Source organism: Theropithecus gelada, chromosome 5, assembly GCF_003255815.1.
Source record: "Theropithecus gelada isolate Dixy chromosome 5, Tgel_1.0, whole genome shotgun sequence".
NCBI lineage: Eukaryota > Metazoa > Chordata > Mammalia > Primates > Cercopithecidae > Theropithecus > Theropithecus gelada.
Window position 1 is genome coordinate 51702744 of NC_037672.1, and position 20052 is coordinate 51722795.

The window sequence follows — 20052 nt, forward strand, 5'->3', positions numbered from 1 at the left end:
CTTTTAGCAGCATTGATGCTGATTTGACAAAATTCAAACACATAACAGCCTGGTCAAAGCAATGCCACATCTTCAAGTTAAGGAAAATTGATCATCTTCTAGTGGAAAATTTTCAAAAGTCCTGTTCTAAGAGACATATAATCCTCTGTATAAATAATGATCAACTATTAAGGCATTTTATGAACATAATCCAATTGTATCAAAATTAGCTAATATAAAATTACACTAAGCCAATTTCGATAACAGTTAAGAGTTAATAAAATTATTAATACTAAACTAAATTTTCCAAGTTCACAGCCCTATTTTATTATTTGATGTGTATCTTTAGTGTGATCTCCTCTTTGAACCAAGTACAAGCTGCTGGACCAAACCTGCCAGTAATCAGAATGATGGTAGCTGTTTTTCTAGGCTAATTCAGACATTAATATGCACCATAGAACAGATGATTTTAAGAGGAAGAAGATGATCTAAAGATCATGCCCTTTACGTTTGTTAAATTTAAACATGAGAACAAGCATAATATGGGTAAAGTATTATTTTATACTCCATAAAAATTTAAAGAGACTTTACATATTAAAATATTCCTCTGATCTCCTATTCTTGCACAGTAGATGTACATTAAAATTCTATATCTGTGCTATATAAATTGGGGCTCACTTCTCAAAAGACTAGAAATACAAGAATGTTAAAAATGAGAAGGTTACAGAATCATACATCAAAAGAACAGTACTTATCTCACTTGTTCTTTTTCACTACTTGAGCTGAATATTTTACTTTGAAACATTTTTCCCATTTAAAGTTTATTTTCTTTTTAAGTCTTAGGAAGGTAAGAGTGTTAATTCATAGATAATAACAGTTAGTTTCCTGAAAATGCCAATTATTAAGCCATATAATAGTGGTTCAGAGATTATGTCAAGAAATCTATCAGCTGTTTAGTTGTCAATGTCACAGGGAAAAAAGGTATCCTAAGATAATGCCTATGAGTGCACAGATCAGCATTATATGAAAATTTTGGCCTTTAAAAATTTTTTTATTATCTGTAGAATTGTTTTGTTTTTATTGCACATATTAGGCAAGGATGCTTAATTTTAGCTCCAGATTTTAAAAACTCCAAAGAATGAAGACATGATAAAAGAAAAAGTAGAGTTTTGATTACAAAACACTTCACAGATAGAAAACGTTAATACAGTCAAAACAACAATGAAAACTCCATAACCTATCTTAAGATGACTGCATAAAGATCATATTCCCTCACAGTTTAGACATCTATAGCCAGTTCCTATAAACACAGATGTGAATTAAAAAACAAAATCACAATTGACACAATAGATAATGAAATGTGAAATACAGTGAGTCAGCCCAAGCCTACGGACAGTGTAAATCCAACTATGGATGCAGAACATGAAACTGAAAAGCACACTGATACAGCAATGAAATTTTATTTTAAAGGCAGTAACATATGACACAAAAAGCAGGCAGGAGGACAGTTATTGTTTCTTTTACACTTCCTAATTTTATAATGTGACTCTTTAATTATGTATGTGTTATTTTGATTATGTGGCATTCCACAATCACTTACATGGAGTTACCTGATGCATAAAAATTGATGTATTTTGTTTGTTAAATTGAAAGGGTACCCTATTTCTCTGAGATTTTTATTTAAAATCTAATTGGGGCCTATGAGATTAGAATATTTTAAAGGTAGAAAGTGACATAAGAATAGAATTAGCATTTCAAATGTCATCTATAAAGCAAAGAGAAATAAATTCTTTGACTTTTTATCATAATATTTGATACCTGGAAGTTTACGGGCCATCATGCTTTTATAATCAAAATTAAACTATAGGTAGCCAGAAAATAGATTGCTTATAATGACAATAATAATGGTGGTAAAAATTTTGTAGAAATAATACTCAGCAGTAATTAATTTAGATGAGCTCATCTCTTTGGTTGGTTTTTAGAATATTACATAATAACAGTTTAAATACTGGATAATACAAAAAGTAAATGAATAAATGGGGCATTTGAACGCACAAAGGGGAACCTAAGCATTAGAATAAAATAATTTAAATAAAATTGTTCCCATAATGCAATAAAACTACTACAGTCTGAATATCTGAAATTGGCTGCATGTAATTGTGATGTATAGAAAGCAAAAAGTCCTATTTGATTATTATACTGTATTATTGAAACACTTCAAATTGTCCAGGTAATCTAGAATCCAGTTGGTATTTATGCCTGAAATGATGACTAGATATGTTCTAACTATATTCCACTACTTTATCACGTTTTTCCCTCACTGCTTAAACGACAGTTTACTCAGCTTTTCACTGTGTGCACTGAGTAAATTTGAGTCCACATTCATAAACACCTCAAGTAATTTATATCCAAGGCAGTGGCAGTGAAGCAATTATTCATAATGCATAGTGGGATGAATGTTACAAGAGGTATATGATGATCATCCACAGGTATTTGACTTAATGATATTTTACTTTAAATAATCTAGACGCCTATATGTCATATATAATAGGAAACAGCAAAGATGTCATCCACAATTAATCCAATGAATAGTAAACTTTTCCTTCCACAATAAAGTTTCCCTAGCAAGAATATAAACATTACCTAGTTATAATTTGAAAAGGCAAGGTATGGGAGCACGTTCAGGAAAGCTGTAACTTATAATAAAATGAAATTTCAAGAAACAAATCCAAGTTTTGAGAGAAAAATGCAGTAGATGGAACAACCTGAAAAGTAATAAGTGATTTATATTTTTCTCTTTTAAAAAGATATCTTACAGTTTGGATACTGAAGTGGTCTTACAAGTAACGGGAATACAGAACAGGAAACGTAATGATAACAAAGGAGATGTGGATGAAGATTGGTGGCTCGTGCCTGTAATCCCAACACTTTGGGAGGCTGAGGTGGGAGGACTGCTTGAGCCCAGGAGTTCAAGACAAACCTAAGTAACATAAGGAGACCCCGTCTCTACAAGTAACCACAACAAAACATGACTTGGGTGTGGTGGCACATGCCTGTGGTCCCAGTTACTTGGGAGGTTGAGGTAGGAGGATTGCTTGAGCCAGGGAGTTTGAGGCTACAGTGAGCTATGATCACACCACTGCACTCCAGTTTGGGTGACAGAGAAAGACTCTAACTCAGAAAAAAAAAAAAAAAGTGGGAATGGAGAAGTAAAATAATTGATTCTAGGAAGCATATTCAAGATTTAGTTGTTAAAAAATAAAGAAAAAAGAAAACTTATTCAATAATCCATTCATTCAACAAAAATTTACTGAATACTTGATATATTCTATAATGAATGGTATATTAACACCTGGTGTGTGTGTGTGTGTGTGCGCACTTGCTAGGAAATAGAAATACAATGTGTTTCTATTGTATTTATTGTTTACAATGTGTTTTACAATGTGTTTCTATTGTATATCATGTAACCAGACATCAATTGTGTTCTCATGAAGTTTACAGTCTAAGAAAACAGATATTATTCAAATAATCTCACAAACGATTATAAAATTGCAGCTACCTTAAAGACTATGAAAGAAAGGTATATAGTACATGCTGGTGAGAGTTTAAAATAGCATGAAGACATGATGCTTGACTTGGGAGATGAAGCTTGAGAAGAAATTGGCTTAATAAGGCAGGAATGGGAGACCATCCCAGGCAGACGGAAGAACATTCAGTTGAAGGCATCAAGAACAAAAACATGTTTGCTGGAACTGATGTTTGCAGTAGCAGAATTACTTCTTATTGTCTGTCTTCCTCCCCTTCAAATGAGCCAAGTATTATAACCACCATCATATCAGATATTTGCTTAGAAAGCCCAGTGTACAAAAAAGTAAGCCTTCCTCACTTTTCATACATCCAACATTAACACTAGGAAGTGACACATAGTGTATATTAAATAAAAATTAAGTGATTTCATGTAAATTTGCTGAATTCCTGCTATTGCAATATATGTGTTATTTTATTCTGAAAAACTAGACAATAAATATAACAGGGATAATCAAAAATACAGCTGTAGCAGAAACATTTAAAATCTATGCAATTTATAACACAAAGTTCTAACCAAAACCATAACAATTTTTATAAAAATCCTATATACCTAAAAGGACATGTAAAATTCTTAATAAAGAAAAATAATAAAGAGAATACATAAATTTTCTCTTTAAAAAAAAAGTGAAGGTAGCCAGAGGCTGTAAGGATCAGGAAAAACAGCATAAGCAGCAGTTTCAAAGCTAAAATTGTGGCTTACTCATACCAAAAAAAAAAAAAAAAAGTAGTAAATAAATAAAACGATAGCCCTCTGTTGTATTGTGCATTTGCCTGTATTAGTATACTTTGCTTTCAGCTGTAGTTATTTGGCAAAGCTAAATATGATTATGCTGGGGGAAAAACACACATGAAAGAACTTCCACATTTTACTAACACAATTCCCCTATTTACCCATCATGTTGGAGCTAATTCCCACTACAGAAAAATGCATTGTAGCAGAACAGACTGTACTTAATTGTCTGGTGCCAACTAGGTATTGCTCACAACACAGAGTGCTGCAAAAGAAACTCCCCAGGAGGGTTAAAGTCGTCATGGAAGGTTTCATGGACTTAGGCCTGTAATGACAGCTGAGATTTGCATAAACAGAAAGGATTAAATGCATATGCTTTGTGTGTGAGGGTGCTCTAAGTTACATGACCTTAACAAAGTAGAAGATCTGTGTTTGGATTAACAAAGTGTGGTGAGCTCACAAAGGGCCTCCAAAGCCAGGCAGTAAAATCCATATTCATTGAACAAAAACATAGAAACACAATGTAGTTTTGGGATAGGAAAGCATTAAAAATACCTATTTAGAGCCAGTAAAGCAAATGTTTATTACTCTATGCTATATGAAGAGCAAGACTACCAATAAAACATGACAGTCCACTTGTCACACCTCTCTGAACATATACTGAATCACCTTTGCACAGGCTGAATACAGGTACAAACCCATTAATGTGCTAAAATAAATGTATGCATAGTCAACATTGTCCAAATTAAGTTGACCTGCAGTAGGCAAGCATACCTTTCAGGATCCTATTTTACATACAACGTATCCTTAAACTAACAAGTGTAATAACTTGGCATATTAACCTTGACATAAGGGTTTTATCTGGGGGGGGGAGGGGATTGCTCATGGGTAAAATGACATTTCATTGGCAAAGTTGAAAATGTGCATTTCCATTCTACAAATTTATTTATCAGTCATCTAATACTTCTGTGGCTCTTCAACTAGAGTTGTTAACACACTTAAAAGATACAGTCTCCTCATTCATTTTAAAAAAATTATTCAATTGCATAGCATTGTCTTTTGCATATATTGCAGTTAAATAAATGATAAAGAACACATGATGACCTGTATCTTTATATACCAACAACTAACCAATGCCAAAATATCTCTGACCAAAGGAAAAGTATGTATACACTAACATATTATGTAAAACAGAAAGAGCTTAACATATTATCTTTCATCCCTTGTTTTGGTTAATTTTATGTATCAACTTGGCTGGGTTATAATGCCCAGTTCTTTGATAAAACACTGCTCCAGATGTTAATATAAAGGTTTCTTGTAGATGTGATTAACATGGCCAATCATTTGACTTTAAGTAAAGCAGATTACCCTTGATAATGTGGGGTGGGCCTCATCTAATGAGTTGAAGGCATCAAGAACAAAAACTAATGTTAGCTGGAAAAGAAAGAATTCTATCTCAAAACTGTAATATAAAAATCCTGCCTGAGTTTCCAATCTTCCAGTCAGTTTTACAGATTTCAGTCATGTAAGCCATTTACTTAAAATAAGTCTTTCGATTGATCGATAGATAGATAGACAGATAGATAGACAGATAGATAGATACTCTTGTTGGTTCTGTTTCTCTGGAGAACACTAAACCCTTCATTCTAAAAAAGTAGACTAAAAATCTGATTAGAAGTAAGTTATAAAAGACAGTTTTCATAAGAAATTAATTACTACATACCTGTGTACATGTGTTCATACACACATATAACAAAGATTGATACAAGTTTGTCTTAATGTCAAAAAGTACTCCAGTCAAAAATTTTTAATTCAATAAAATTTGTTTTTGATGTGAGTGTGAACTGCACTACTTTCCTTTGTCAAAAAAGAATGTAATCTCAGCAGGACCCCATTTTTCTATAACCACACTCTAAAATCAAAGGCAATCATCACTTTTGGTCCCTAAGGAGTCCTAAACTTGACTGAGTACTGAGGATTCCTAGGGCTATATTTACACAACACAAATGATTCATATGATCGCTAAAATTCATTCCTTTCTCTTAAGTTCCACTACAAAACGCCTAAATTTTGCGCACACATACTAATTCTTGAAAGGGTTTTAAGGCAACTTTTCTTTTTTTTTTTTTTTTTTTTTTTTTTTTTTTTTTTTTTTTTGAGACGGAGTCTCGCGCTGTGTCACCCAGGCTGGAGTGCAGTGGCGCGATCTCGGCTCACTGCAAGCTCCGCCTCCCAGGTTCAGGCCATTCTCCTGCCTCAGCCTCCTAGTAGCTGGGACTACAGGCGCCCGCCACCACGCCCGGCTAGTTTTTTTTGTATTTTTAGTAGACACGGGGTTTCACCATGTTAGCCAGGATGGTCTCGATCTCCTGACCTCGTGATCCGCCCGCCTCGGCCTCCCAAAGTGCTGGGATTACAGGCTTGAGCCACCGCGCCCGGCCGGCAACTTTTCTTTAGATAGATTAAACATAGCTTTTATTATACATATTTCAGCTCTAGTAATAATTAGAAAATAGCACTAGTGGCCTTTAATCGATACAATTAATGATGACCATATTATTTGACATAATTGCAAATATTTAGCAAAGAAATTTTAGGTTTTTAAATAATCAATTTATTCAGGATGATTACTGAGAACTTTTGCTTTATTTGGTTTTCATTTTCATACTTTTATTTACTTATTTACTTTTGAGATGGAGTCTCACTCTGTCACCCAGGTTGGAGTGCAAGTGGCATGATCTCGGCTCACTGTAACCTCCTCCTCCGGGTTCAAGCAATTCTCCTGCCTCAGCCTCCCAAGTAGCTGAGATTACAGGTACCCACCACCACACCTGCCTAATTTTCATTTGTTTGTTTGTTTAGTAGAGACAGGGTTCATCATGTTGTCCAGGCTGGTCTCGAACTCCTGACCTCAGGTGATTGGCCCACATCAGCCTCCCAAAGTGTTGGGATTACAGGCATGAGCCACTGCACCCAGTCTCATTTTCATACTTTTACACCCGTTATTCTGAATCTACATTATTTCTCAGAGTTACACAACTGTGTTCTCAAGGAAAAGAACTACCAAGAAATACAGCTTTTCTTTTTCTACTTCATAATTGGAACATTGTTGTTGGCAATATGTGAAAAAAAAAAAAAAAAAAGGAAAGAGGAACATATGACCTGAAGGACAGATAGCATATATACTTCAAAAACATGAAAGTTAGAACTATAAAGTGAAAATACACTCCATCTAAAGGTCACACAGCTATTTTCTATGGCTTATGCACTTGGAATACAGGGAATTTCTGACCAAAATAGAAACCATGGAACCTAAACTGTTCGGAAAATATCCCTATAAGGGAAAATATATATGTGTGTGTATATGTGTGTGTGTGTGTGTGTGTGTGTAGAGAGAGAGAGAGAAAGAGAAAGAGAGAGACATAGTTTACCAACATCATGCAAAACTGACCAGCAGATCAATACCACACTAGTGACAGGATATCTTTCATGTAAATAAGAGTTTTTCTATGACGACTTAGTCCCTCTTTGCCACATTGGAAACTTAGGGCAATGATGTGAGAAGGCAGGGTGGAGATCTGGAAACAAGCACACTCACTCTGTGTAGCAAGCTGGGATGTCACTAATGTGGCTACTAGAAGAAACAGACAAACAAAACAAAAAGTCTCCCAACTTCTGTTCTCAACAAGGACCATCGATTATATGGGCACAGGAAACATACTGGGTTTCATTAACTGATATATGCATAGGGCCTAGTAACATTTGTTTACTGAATGAAAGAATTCTGGCAGCCTCACATGATCTCAGATTTGTCAACATTTCAAAATGTGAATCTGGGCTGTATAAAGTGGAAGAAAATACCATATTCCAAAGGCCTTAGAAAATGAACATGGAGTAGGTGTTCAGGATTTTGATTTGAGGAAGTGACAAAACCAACTCTCCTTTGACCTCCATTCTCCAAATTAGTCTGTGCCACTGCTTCTTGCTTCCCCAGACCTCACTAACCCCTAATGCATGTAGTTTAGGTGCCACTGTTCCTCCAGTCCTTTCATTTACTTTAAGACTTTTAGCCAGTGTCAGCTATTCAGCTCCAAATTTTCAGTCTATGAAACAGCCAGGGAGCGCAGTGTTCAAAGTGAGCCTAGGGTAGGATTCAGAACAGTGGTTAGCACTGGAAGTAATTCACATAATGCAGACAAAATTCATGTCACTCTCAACTGGGCATAGTGGGGCGCACCTGTAGTCCCAGCTACTCACGAGGTATAAGTGAGAGGATCACTTGAGCCCAGGAGTTTGAGGCTGTATTGAGATATGACTGTGCCACTGTACTCTGGCCTACGTGACAGAGCAAGACTTTGTCTCCAAAAAAAAATTAAAAAAAGAAATCCACATCACTCTTAAGCAGTAGTGCATTTATTTATTCATCCATTTCTCACTTGCATATTGAGTATCTTCACATCTCTAGTTTAGATCAGCTGGTGGGGAAAGAGAAAAATTTTTTTTAAAAAAACCCCCTGCCCTCATAGAGCTCACCATCTACTGAGCATGAAGCACAAACAAGCAGTGAATTATGATACTTTAAATGGAGATTTGATACTAATATACACGGGATATTACTGGAACTCTGAATATGCTTCTTATGTGGAATTGAGATGGGCTTCCATGAATTTACTTTTGAAAGGAACTTTGAAGGGCCCACTAGAATAAGCCAAATGATGGAAAGTTAGTAATTGCAGTTAAATAATGTAGCATCTGCAACAGCAGACTCTACGATTAACATAAACAAAAACAGCATATTTTGCATTTTTGCAAGAGAAGTCAGCAAGATCTAGTACCCTGGATAGCTCCTCTGAGTCAAAGGTGACTGCAGATTGATGTCTAGCAGATTGGAATTGAGATTAGACAATCTCCAGAACTTCAAATTTACTAATCTGTTTTATATTCAAATTATAATTCCTTAGCTTTTAAAACATCTCATCCATTTATTTCCTGAATCAGGCCTCTGAGGCTGGGTGCTTTCTATATCACCATCCAATGAACCTGACTCTCCTCAGAAATATCCTGAGAGGCAATACCTTCCTTCTCCTCACTGGATAGTTAGCACTCTGGGGTCTCTATCCCCTTTGTGTTTCAAGCCAGGCTAGAATTCATAATATATTGTCCCTCAAATCAATATAAAACTTCCCATTTCAGTACCCTTCCTCCTATCAGAAACTGAACTGTTGTTGATAATGAAGCTATCTCCCCAATTCCCCTATATTTACACTTTGAAGTACCCTGTAAAGGAATACCCCTCAAAGCCAATTTTAGTCATAATGTTTCTAAAAGTTTATATACCTGTGTACAAATTGGTAATGCTTCATTTAAGGGCCCAGTTTAGTAATCTGTACTTTAATTTTTAAGATTTACATTATGGGCATCACATTCTGACTTTTATGGAGCTCATTTATGAATTAATACTTTTAATATTCCTTGGTCGATTATACATGAATAAAATATTAATAGCTGAAAAAGCCAATAATTATTCTTGAGCTATCTGTGCACTAGGTAACATTCCTTTGAAAATCTAAGAATCTTATTTTACAAACTCAGTGGGGTTTTGTTATCTCTAAAATATATTGAAATTTTGTCTGAAATAAGTTATTCTTAATTTATATTTATAACAATGAATTTGGGTCTTGTTTAGAGCTAGTATTTTCCTCCTTTTCCTAACTTCCCATCTGATGTTTCTGGGATATATGCATGGTTTTCTCGCCTCAAGCTTTTCCTAAATGTCTTGAAGAATATTGCCTATTATAAAGAAGCACTCACAACATATTTTATATATTCAGACTTAATGTTTTGGTCCTTTCTATATCTATAAAATAAACAAAACTAAACAAGCATAAAAACAGTTATCTAAAGGGATACTTGCCTAGAAAGTTAACCATTTATTTTTGCCATGCCTCTAATTCATGTTTGGTTTGCTTTTATTTGTAAACATGATGTAGGTTTGTGATACATTATTTGCTGCTATTGCAAAACACACACACACACAATAAACATTCATTAACAGATTTATAAGATTTAACAATTTCCAAGAAAAGCTAATTTCAGTGAATAGGTACATAAATACAACTTAGTCTGAATTTGTTTAATAAGAATGGTATATCACTGATACCCCCATGAAGGCTGAATTAGAGTAGTACACTTAGCTGAGCAAATACTTCTTTTTTTACCTTTTTCTTTTTTAGAGACAGGGTCTTGCTGTTGCCCAAGATGGAATGCATGGTGTGATCATAGCTCACTGCAGCCTCGAACTCCTAGGCTCAAGCAATCCTCCCACCTCAGTCTCCCAAGTAGCTAGGACCTACAAGAGTGCTCCACCACACCCAGCTAACAAATACTCCTTGAATACAGTAACAGTACTAAATTTCACTAATGAACTGGAGAAATTAAAGAAGAAACCTTATTGTGTGGAATAAATTTCATCAATTGTTCTACATTCTAAATACATAAGATACAAACAAGGTTATGAAGGAGAATGCAGAAGAGTCATATCATCATGAACTTAAGTGACTAGAAAAAGAGAAACAGGCAAACTCTAAAGAATTCATATGTACACTGTGCATATATTTGTACACATATATCATATTTGGACACCAAATAAGATATGGAATTACAAGTACTTCATTTATTATGGATTAAGCTGTTCAGTAAACATCATAAGTTATTGGTAATTTACACTTTAAGATTATACCAATAAGAGGTGCATGATTTTTGAAACTGATGGACTTCAACTATGTAATAAACATTTATAAAATATTTGTTGTCAATGATGATACATGACTGTCTTTCTAGTGGGGCACAGCCAGGTAAGCAAAGGTTACATTCCGCAAAATGAGGCAGTCTGGTGATGGTCCCAACCTGGTACTACACCTGCACTGTAGTTTAGAAAGCACTCCAGAGGCACAGCTAGGCCAGGCGCGGTGGCTCATGCCTGCAATCCCACCACTTTGGGAGGCCGAAGCGGGCGGATCATGAGGTCAGGAGATTGAGACCATCCTGGCTAACACAGTGAAACCCCGTCTCTAATAAAAATACAAAAAAAAAAAAAAAAAAAATTAGCCGGGAGTGGTGGCAGGTGCCTGTAGTCCCAGCTACTCGGGAGGCTGAGGCAGGAGAACGGCGTGAACCTGGGAGGCGGAGCTTGCAGTGAGCCGAGATCACGCCACTGCACTCCAGCCTGGGCTACAGAGCGAGACTCCCTCTCAAAAAAAAAAAAAAAAAAAGCACTCCAGAGGCACAGCTGTAAATACTTATAAAAAGTCTAACCAGTCTAAGTATGCAGGAGCAAGGCAATATGCCATAAGTAGATGGCATCACGGAAATCTAAGAGTGAGTACTGAAATGAAGCATACTTCTAAGAACTAGCAATGTTTGGAGATCCAGGAATGTGTTGTGTTTTCTGGTGTCTGCTGGCAGATAAAATGGCTCAGGAAATGAGGTTGTTTCAGAGGCAGGATCCCAGTCTTTTTTTAAAAAAAAGGTGGGGGGCCTTGCTCAAATGCTAGGAGGAACAGTGAGAGATTGGGTAATTTATCAAGATACAGGGGAAAATATTAAGCAAGAAATCAGTTTCAGTTATATAAGTAAGCCTAATTACTAGAAATAGGCTGTAATGTTAGAGTTAAATATCAAAGGCTGCTTAATGTTAAGTCACAAAATGTTAGGCTAGAAATCAGTTAATTTTGTCATTATATAGGACGAATGCTTCTGAATCAGGAGCATGGCTAAGGCTCAAGTTAGAGTTAATTCTTCCAGTAACAGAAATAGATTTTGACAAAAGCCACAAAATAAGCCATAAGTGAAAAATTAGTTAAAAAAACATTTTTTTACTCCTTGATATTATTCATCTAGTTTTAGTCATGGTTTTGACTGATTTAAACACATTATAAAATATATATAACTTTGTATAATCTTGAAGAGAGCTTTAAAATAACCAAATTTAACTTTCTGTCCATTTAATTCTATGAAATCAGCCGACATATATCCTTTGCTATGAACATGTGAACACTGATTAAATCCACAGTTAAATAGATGAACCGAAGAATAAAAGTTAAAAGAAACTAAATTAAATCTGATAGTAGCAGTGAACATATTTCCTTTTCATGGGAGGAAAGCTAGATTCATAACTTGCGCATAAGCTCAACTTTTCTTAAGCAACATGCTCAAAGCTCTGCATGAATCTTTCCAGAAGATAAGCTGCATAACTTCAAATATGAAGTGGAGTATCTACTGTCTAAACTTTCTCTGCATGAAGGCACACATTCACAAAATTATACTTGGTTACATTTTAAATTTTCATTAAAGAGTTGAGTGATTCTGACTAAATAGAGTAAGAGAATTGTGGTTGAATGGCACTGAGAGTGCACAATATCCCTATTGAAAATAGCAATAAGAATATGGGACTACCAGCCTTGCAGGTCCTCCATCTCCAAGTCCTCCTTCGGTCACTGTTCCAGTGACCCAAGAAGCAATGGCAGAATCATTCAAGATGGTGGCAAAGGATAGGTAATACACAGATATTGCTGCTGGGCCCTTGGTTAAATTAGGAATAAAGAAGAGATATACTCCTTCAGACTTTCTCTGTTTATGAGTTTCATATTTTTTGCATCATTATAATTTTCAAAATCAAAGTTTGGTCTATACAGTTTAGCAGATCATAGAACAGAGACTCAGTTTCCTCATCTCTAATATATGCATCAAACTAACTTTACAATGTTAAAATGACATGACATAACATTATAAAGTGTACATCATGTAAGAAGTGTCCAGCACATTACAGTCATTGCTATTGTTGTTAATAATATTTCATAATTTGCAAAATAGGAAATACCTATGTTTGCAAAAATTCTAAGATTCCCCTTATTTTTAATATTTCTTAAGGTTTATTTCTTTGGAAAAAATAAAACATTCTTAGAATTAGGGCACAGAAGCTTAGTTATTTATTCATATATTCTTTTAACCACTATTTATTGGGCATCTACTATGTGCCAGACATTGCTAACACTGATGAAGCAATACTAAACCAATCACACAAAACAAGTAAAATTTAAACTGCCAAAAGTACCACAAGGAAGAGGAACATAATGCAAAACTATATATAACAGGGCAACTGATGTAGAAAACAAGGCCAAGAAAGGTATCCTTAGGGAGGTGATGATTGAAATAGAGAAGCAAGGGTTCGGTGGAAAGGGAGAGAAATAGTGGTATAAAGGAGATACAGGATGTGAACACATTATCCTTAACCTTGAAAGATGTAGAGCTATGGTCTAAAATTTATTTCAGCAGTGAGAATTAGAATATTTCACATTTGTGACATTATTATTGTACAGCTAAAATAGCTGTAGTCTTATCCAGAGAAAGATGCTTACTATATGCCAAAACCAAAAATATCACGAGAGTCAACAAAACTAAACAGAAATTGGTCAATTTCTGTTGTGCATACCATTTGCGTTATAACTAACTACCAGTAAGGTCCAGCCTAGGGTCATTACTATCCAGTTAAATTTTCATGTATTCCCTCCCCCATCAACAGCAAATTATTGCACGAGCAATGGGAACTCATTAAAAATTTGGTCAGAAAACATAGTTAAGGTGCAAATCTTTTGATGGACAATGTAATATTTTTCAAAACTGAATATCTGAACCTTAGTTTACTACCAGCTGACGGAAGTACTTATTTATAAAACAGAAGAAAGACACAGCCTTCAGTTTTTACTCTAAAATATTGTAGGTGAGTGGCTTTCAAATTCTAGAGTGTATAAGAATCACATAGAGAACCCCACCCCAGAACATCTGAATCAAGCAGTCTGTGGTGGGGCTACAGATATGGCATTTTAACAAATTTATAGTTGCTGCTATTGCTGCTTAGGGGATCACATTTTGAAAACCACTACTCTAGGTTAAGAATTGTCACTAGATAATAAAGTGTTTCTTTATAAAAGTCCTTTGGACTGTATTTAATATCAAAGCACAGTTTAAAAATTCAAAAATTTTAATCAAGTTTAAGTTTAATTAATATTTTAGAAGAGTTAATGCAGTGTAAATGATGCAAAACCAAAAGCTGTGCTTTAAGTTATTCTAGGTATAGGGCCAGGAATTTGGCAAATAACTTCATTAGTTAATGATCTAAGCAGAAATCTTTTAAAAATTTGTAATATCAAACACCTCAGTAAACATTTCCAACAAACATCTTTTAAAAAAATGTAGCCTGCATGGAAACAACTTAAAATACAATATGGTTGTTTAAAGTAGACTGATAACAATATCTTGATAATGTATTGCAGTTTAGAATAGCCAGCTTCACATTTTAATATTCAGTTTAAGCTTCATAGTAAAACATGTTTCTTTTGTTGTAGTGTTTTCTTCTCAATGTCCCCATCTTTTTTCACTGCTTCTCCCACCCCAGACTTCATGTTTTATTGTTAACTGACACTCCTGCACAGAGAAGATAATATTGCTGATAGAAGCGTATGTACTCACTATAAAGCAAACAGATTTTGTCACTGTCCAATAGGGAAATCATGCAGAAGCTGTCAGTCATACAGTGGATGAAATTACATTATTGAAATGATACACCTGTGACATATAGTCCAAAACCAAACTCAAAAGGTACCAATTAACAGATAGGCTAGTCTGTACCCTAACTACATGGGGAATCATTTCATTCTTGCATGAATATAAAATTGGTGATTAAACAGAATTTCAGTTTTGTAATAACTCTTTATCTATTCACTGTCAACAAAATACATATATGAAAATATTTTATTTCAACTAATCTGAAAGTAATTCCATTTGGTTGTTTATTGAAAGTCATGTCTAATATTTGCACAATTTCCTTACTGTCACCACAACATACTTCTGGGGTGTCATACTGAATAGACAGACTCAAAGTCAATTCAGATGTTTCCCTTTTATTCGTGAAATGAACAAATGCATTTTAAACAGTTTGTCTAAAATCAACCTATATACACAAAGAAAAAAACAACTATGTTTAGAATAGAGAAAGGTCATGGTGTTATTGTTAATGCAATTTATTTATCAGAAGATAATTAAATTAGCAATAAAATTGTTGCTAAAATTCCAAAACGTTCACCACAAGCTCTGTATCATAGCTATATATTTATGGCAAATAATATAGGGATAGATTAACTATTGTGTGGCTGCATACAATAATGTTAAATAAAATCTAATCTAATAGATTAGATAAATCTAAGAAGTTTAAAATAAAATATTATATAAAATATATTACTTAATAGACTACACATTTTATATGAAGAATAAAATGTTAACTATTCAAAAGATGCTATTGTTATTCTTTTACACATCATCACACTTCTTTACAACAAACCTAAAAAGATTTGCTTAAGGAAATACTGAAAACACCTCACCATAAAGAGGTTACACATATGCCACTTTTACTCAACACATTAGTGAGGTGGATATATTTAAATATTTAAAGTACATATTCTCTACAAGAATTCTATTGTACTATTGTAGTAATACAAGTACATATTTTCTATTAAAAGACAATATAAGCCAGGCACGGTAGCTCATGCCTGTTATCCCAGCACTTTGGGAGGCCGAGGAGGGTGGATCACCTGAGGTCAGGAGTTCGAGACCAGCCTGGCCAACATGGTGAAACCCCATCTCTACTAAAGTAAATACAAAAATTATCCGGGTGTGGTGGCACGCACCTGTAATCCCAGCTACTCAGGGAGCTGAGGGAGGAGAATCTCTTGAACCCGGGAGGCGGAGGTTGCAGTGAGCCGAGATTGCACCATTGCACTCCAGCCTGGGCGACAAGAGCGAAACTCCATCTCAAAAAACAAACAAAATATAAAGTTAAAGATTTGTCTTCTTAAATGTGCAAATATTAACAATGAATTTCAAGAATAGAATGTGGGCAGGGCGCAGTGGCTCACAACTGTAATCCCAGCACTTTGGGAGGCCGAGGCAGGTGGATCATGAGGTCAGGAGTTCGAGACCAGCCTAGCCAACATGGCGAAACCCCATCTCTACTGAAAATTCAAAATTTAGCTGGGCTGGGTGGCATGCGCCTGTAGTCCCAACTACTTGGGAGGCTGAAGCAGGAGAATCACTTGAACCCAAGAGGCTGAGGTTGCAGTGAGCCGAGATAGCGCCACTGAACTCCAGCCTAGGTGACAGAGCGAAAATCCATCTCAGAAAAAAAAAAAAAAAAAAAAAAAAGGATAGAATGTGTAGAAGGATGTACATCCAAAACAGACTCAACCTGCACTCTGCAAATTATCCAGCAATATCTTAATTTATGTCAAAACAAACTTATCTTCCCTTATGTGTTCTTTTCTATTATTCCAGGAGACTTGCATCTTGTACCTTATATTTTTCTTATCCACAATGTACTAATCCTACTTATCCTTTAAGATCAAGACCAAGCAAGTCTTACCTACCCCCAAAGCATTCTCAAACAAAATCCAGTATGAAATGTTATTGCCATGCTCTGAACTCCTGCGATACTCATTAGACATGTAATCTCTTATTGTTATGGGTTGTTAACTCTACACTCAAGCATGAGCATCAGATTCCTCCCACATGGCAAGTAAGTTCCTGAAGGACAGGGAACAAGGAATCTCTCATTCCTTCCCAGTGCCTAGACACTAGTGCCTTGCACACGTTAGGCCCTTTATTACGAGCATTATGATGAATAATAAAACGCAATAAAGGTTTGAATAACTATTATTGTAAAAATATAACAAATTTTTCATTTTCTACTTTGTTTTATCTAAATTAACATTCTGTGGTATAAATAACGCATCTTTAAAATCATAAGCAGTTGTTGATTCTCTTGACTGTCAAAAACAAAATACTCATAAATCGGACTTTTAATGATTGCAGTAATACAGTTCATCAATTACATTTTTAAATTTCCTATTATATCTATGTTCCCATAGTTTGGGATAGTTGAGATAATAACCCTCAGAGTGGGGTTCTCCATCTGAGTTCTAACCTAATATTTAAAGTTGCACATGCTTCTGTGTTGAAAATGTATTTCAAAGTAATATAAATCTAACAAAATCAAAATATCAAATCCTTAACTCTACTTTTTTTTTCAAAGAACAGGAGTGTTAAGGAAATCAATAAAACAATACAAACAACAGTTGGTTTGTTTTGATCAAAATAATGAATTAATTTAAATGAAGACAAATCACTCTGACAATAGGTTGACCAACTTCTCTTTTTTCTCTGTGAAACTATTGAAAGGGTGGTTACAACATGGAACTTCAATATTTGGAAAACATTGTGTTGACAGGCTTTTAGAGACATCTCAGTTTGCAATATTAAGGACACTGTCCTATTACTAAACCCACTCACAGTTCTATGAAAGTACAGGTGGCTACTTTTAAGAGAAAACATTCATTTTATAAGCATCGTGACAAGCACTGTCCCAAGTCATCTCTAAGTTTCAAGTTACCTATCTGGAACATGTACCTGTTATAATGTTATAAAGCAAACAGAAAGAGAAACCAAAACAAATTATGCTATAGCCTAGCTTAACAGTATTTTAGGTCTTCCCTTAATAACCAGTTTTGAAGGAACCAGTGATAACTGACCCTCACCTAGGTGTCCTCTTCTCCGTTCTCCCTAAGGCTTTTAATAAAACCAGCTTTACGTTAAACGTGTACACATTATTTTTAATAGTCCTTGAGGGGCAGAGAAGGGAGGATGTGTGTTACATTTCAATAGGAAGGTATTCAACTGTAAAGATTTCAGAAATGAAAACTGTTGAAACCAAGTAGGTATTTTCTGACTTGTAAGTCCTACTGACTGCCTGAAAAGGTAAGAGGGGTGGAGAAGAGGACATAAAAACATTAAAGGGCAAATAATCTGTAACTTCTAAGAAGTATTTTTTTTCTACCTGTAAAAATATGAGTGATTTTTTTTTTTTTTTTTACTTCATTTCATATTCCAGGTCCCACGAGAGGAAGGGAAGGCATAATTGCTTCTAATTCTGAGGCAGAGAAAGGAGAGAGAGAGAAAGAAAGCAGTTCAGGATACACTAAAGGAAACCCCAAGAAATTTCACAACTCTTTGCCATAAATAGCCTTTCTTCTCACCCTGGATACCTCCTCCTCTACATCAGCAAGGCTCAGCCTCCACGCACGCAGAAGCACCATTCACAAATCCCTCCGTCACCCTTACCCCTTGCTGGCACCGTGTGTACGAGTCCCTGGGACACAAGCCAAAAGTCGAAGGGGCAGGGGGCCACATGCGGTTTCAGCTTACGGCTTTCTGCTCAGGTGAACCAACCCATTGGTTAGTCCGGAGCGCGAACACACACACACACACACACACACGCACGCACACACACAACCTGGGGCCCTTGACACGCCACCACAAAGCAGTTGGTTCAATCTAAGTCGCTGCTGTTACTGCTGCCTCTGGGCAGGGTCTTGCTTCCAATCCAGGAAACCGGCGCCAGAGGACAAGCAGGCGGAGGCAAGAGGCCGTCCCGGCCCGGCACTGCGGTTCCTCTGGGAGCCCCGGGCTCCCCGCCCCCTCCTCCCCTTCCCCCTCTTCGCCGCCGTCCCCACCTCAGCACCCGCAGCCCAGGGCGCCAGCGCTGACCGGTCGCCTCTACCTGCGGGACGCGAGTGGCGAGGGAGGGGAGCGACCCGAAGCCTGCGCCAACTCTTGCCTCCTTGGCCAGCGCTCCGCATCGTCCTGGAGCGGCCGCCCGGCCGCAGGCAGCAAACCACGCAGGAGCGCGGAGGAAATGGCCACGCAGTGCACCGGGAGCCGCCGGCCGGTGGGGAGCGAGCCCGCCCGCCTCCTTCCCACCCCGCCAGCAAGGCCAGGACTCTGAGCCGAGCAGGCCGGCCCGTGGCCGGCGCTCTGGGCCTGGGCGCGCGCTGCTCCCGGACGGCCCCTACACGGCGCGGTCACCTGCCGAGCGGTCATCCCCGCGTCCGCCTGCGGCCGGCCCCACACAGCGGCGACGCGACGCGCGACCCGCTGAGCGCTGAGGCACCAGGGGCGTTACTACCTTGAGGGCTCCGTGCGCTTGTTAAGGCTCCTCCCGGGCACTCAGGGATTTATGTCTTCGGGGCACGAGGGTGTCCTTCCTGGTCCCCCTCCTCTGCCCTCCCTCCCCTTCTCGGCTGTTGGGCTCCTTCTCTCCACTCCCAGTTGCACAGAGTCGAGCTGCGTTATTTAATAATCCTCCTGCTCCTCCAGCCTGCGCCAGCAGAGCTGCTCTGCCCGAGCCACCGCTTCCCAGTCAGTCATGTTGAGAGAGAGAGAGAGAGAGAGAGAGAGAGAGAGAGAGAGAGAGAGAGGCGGATTGGCAGTAGGTCGGCGACTATTTGTGGTGAGGGAGAGAAGAGCAGAGCAAGAGGAGGGCAGGGGAGGGACGTGGGGAGGCGCTTCCAAGTGTGTGAGTGCGCGGAGTGTGACTGTGTGGGGTGCGAGAGAGCCACCTCCCCGGCAGGCCGCGCTCCCGGGCTGTGAGGAGGGCGGGCCCCAGCGCGGCCTTTATACAAGGGGGAGTGGGGTGGGCTGGGCGGGGCGGCTTGGAGGGCGGTGCCCAGCCCATTGCGTCCGCCGGCTTCCACGCACGCATCCTCTGGCATCGACGCGCGCACACCCACTGCTGGCCCGCTGCTGAGTTTTCATTTTAGGGGCAGCAATATCCCACCGCGCTGACCTGGCCTTTTCCCCCAGCCCATCCT

The 20052-nt window shown here is 37.5% G+C and overlaps 1 protein-coding gene across 1 annotated transcript in view; it reads right to left on the reverse strand.

The window, feature by feature from the left end:
• Positions 1-19829, reverse strand: part of CCSER1 (coiled-coil serine rich protein 1) — a 1408588-nt gene extending 1388759 nt beyond the window's left edge. The window contains exon 1 of the mRNA XM_025385587.1: positions 19368-19829. The gene's annotated coding sequence lies outside the window, so the exon portion shown is untranslated. The remainder of the gene's footprint in view (positions 1-19367) is intronic.
• Positions 19830-20052: the final 223 nt, after the last annotated feature.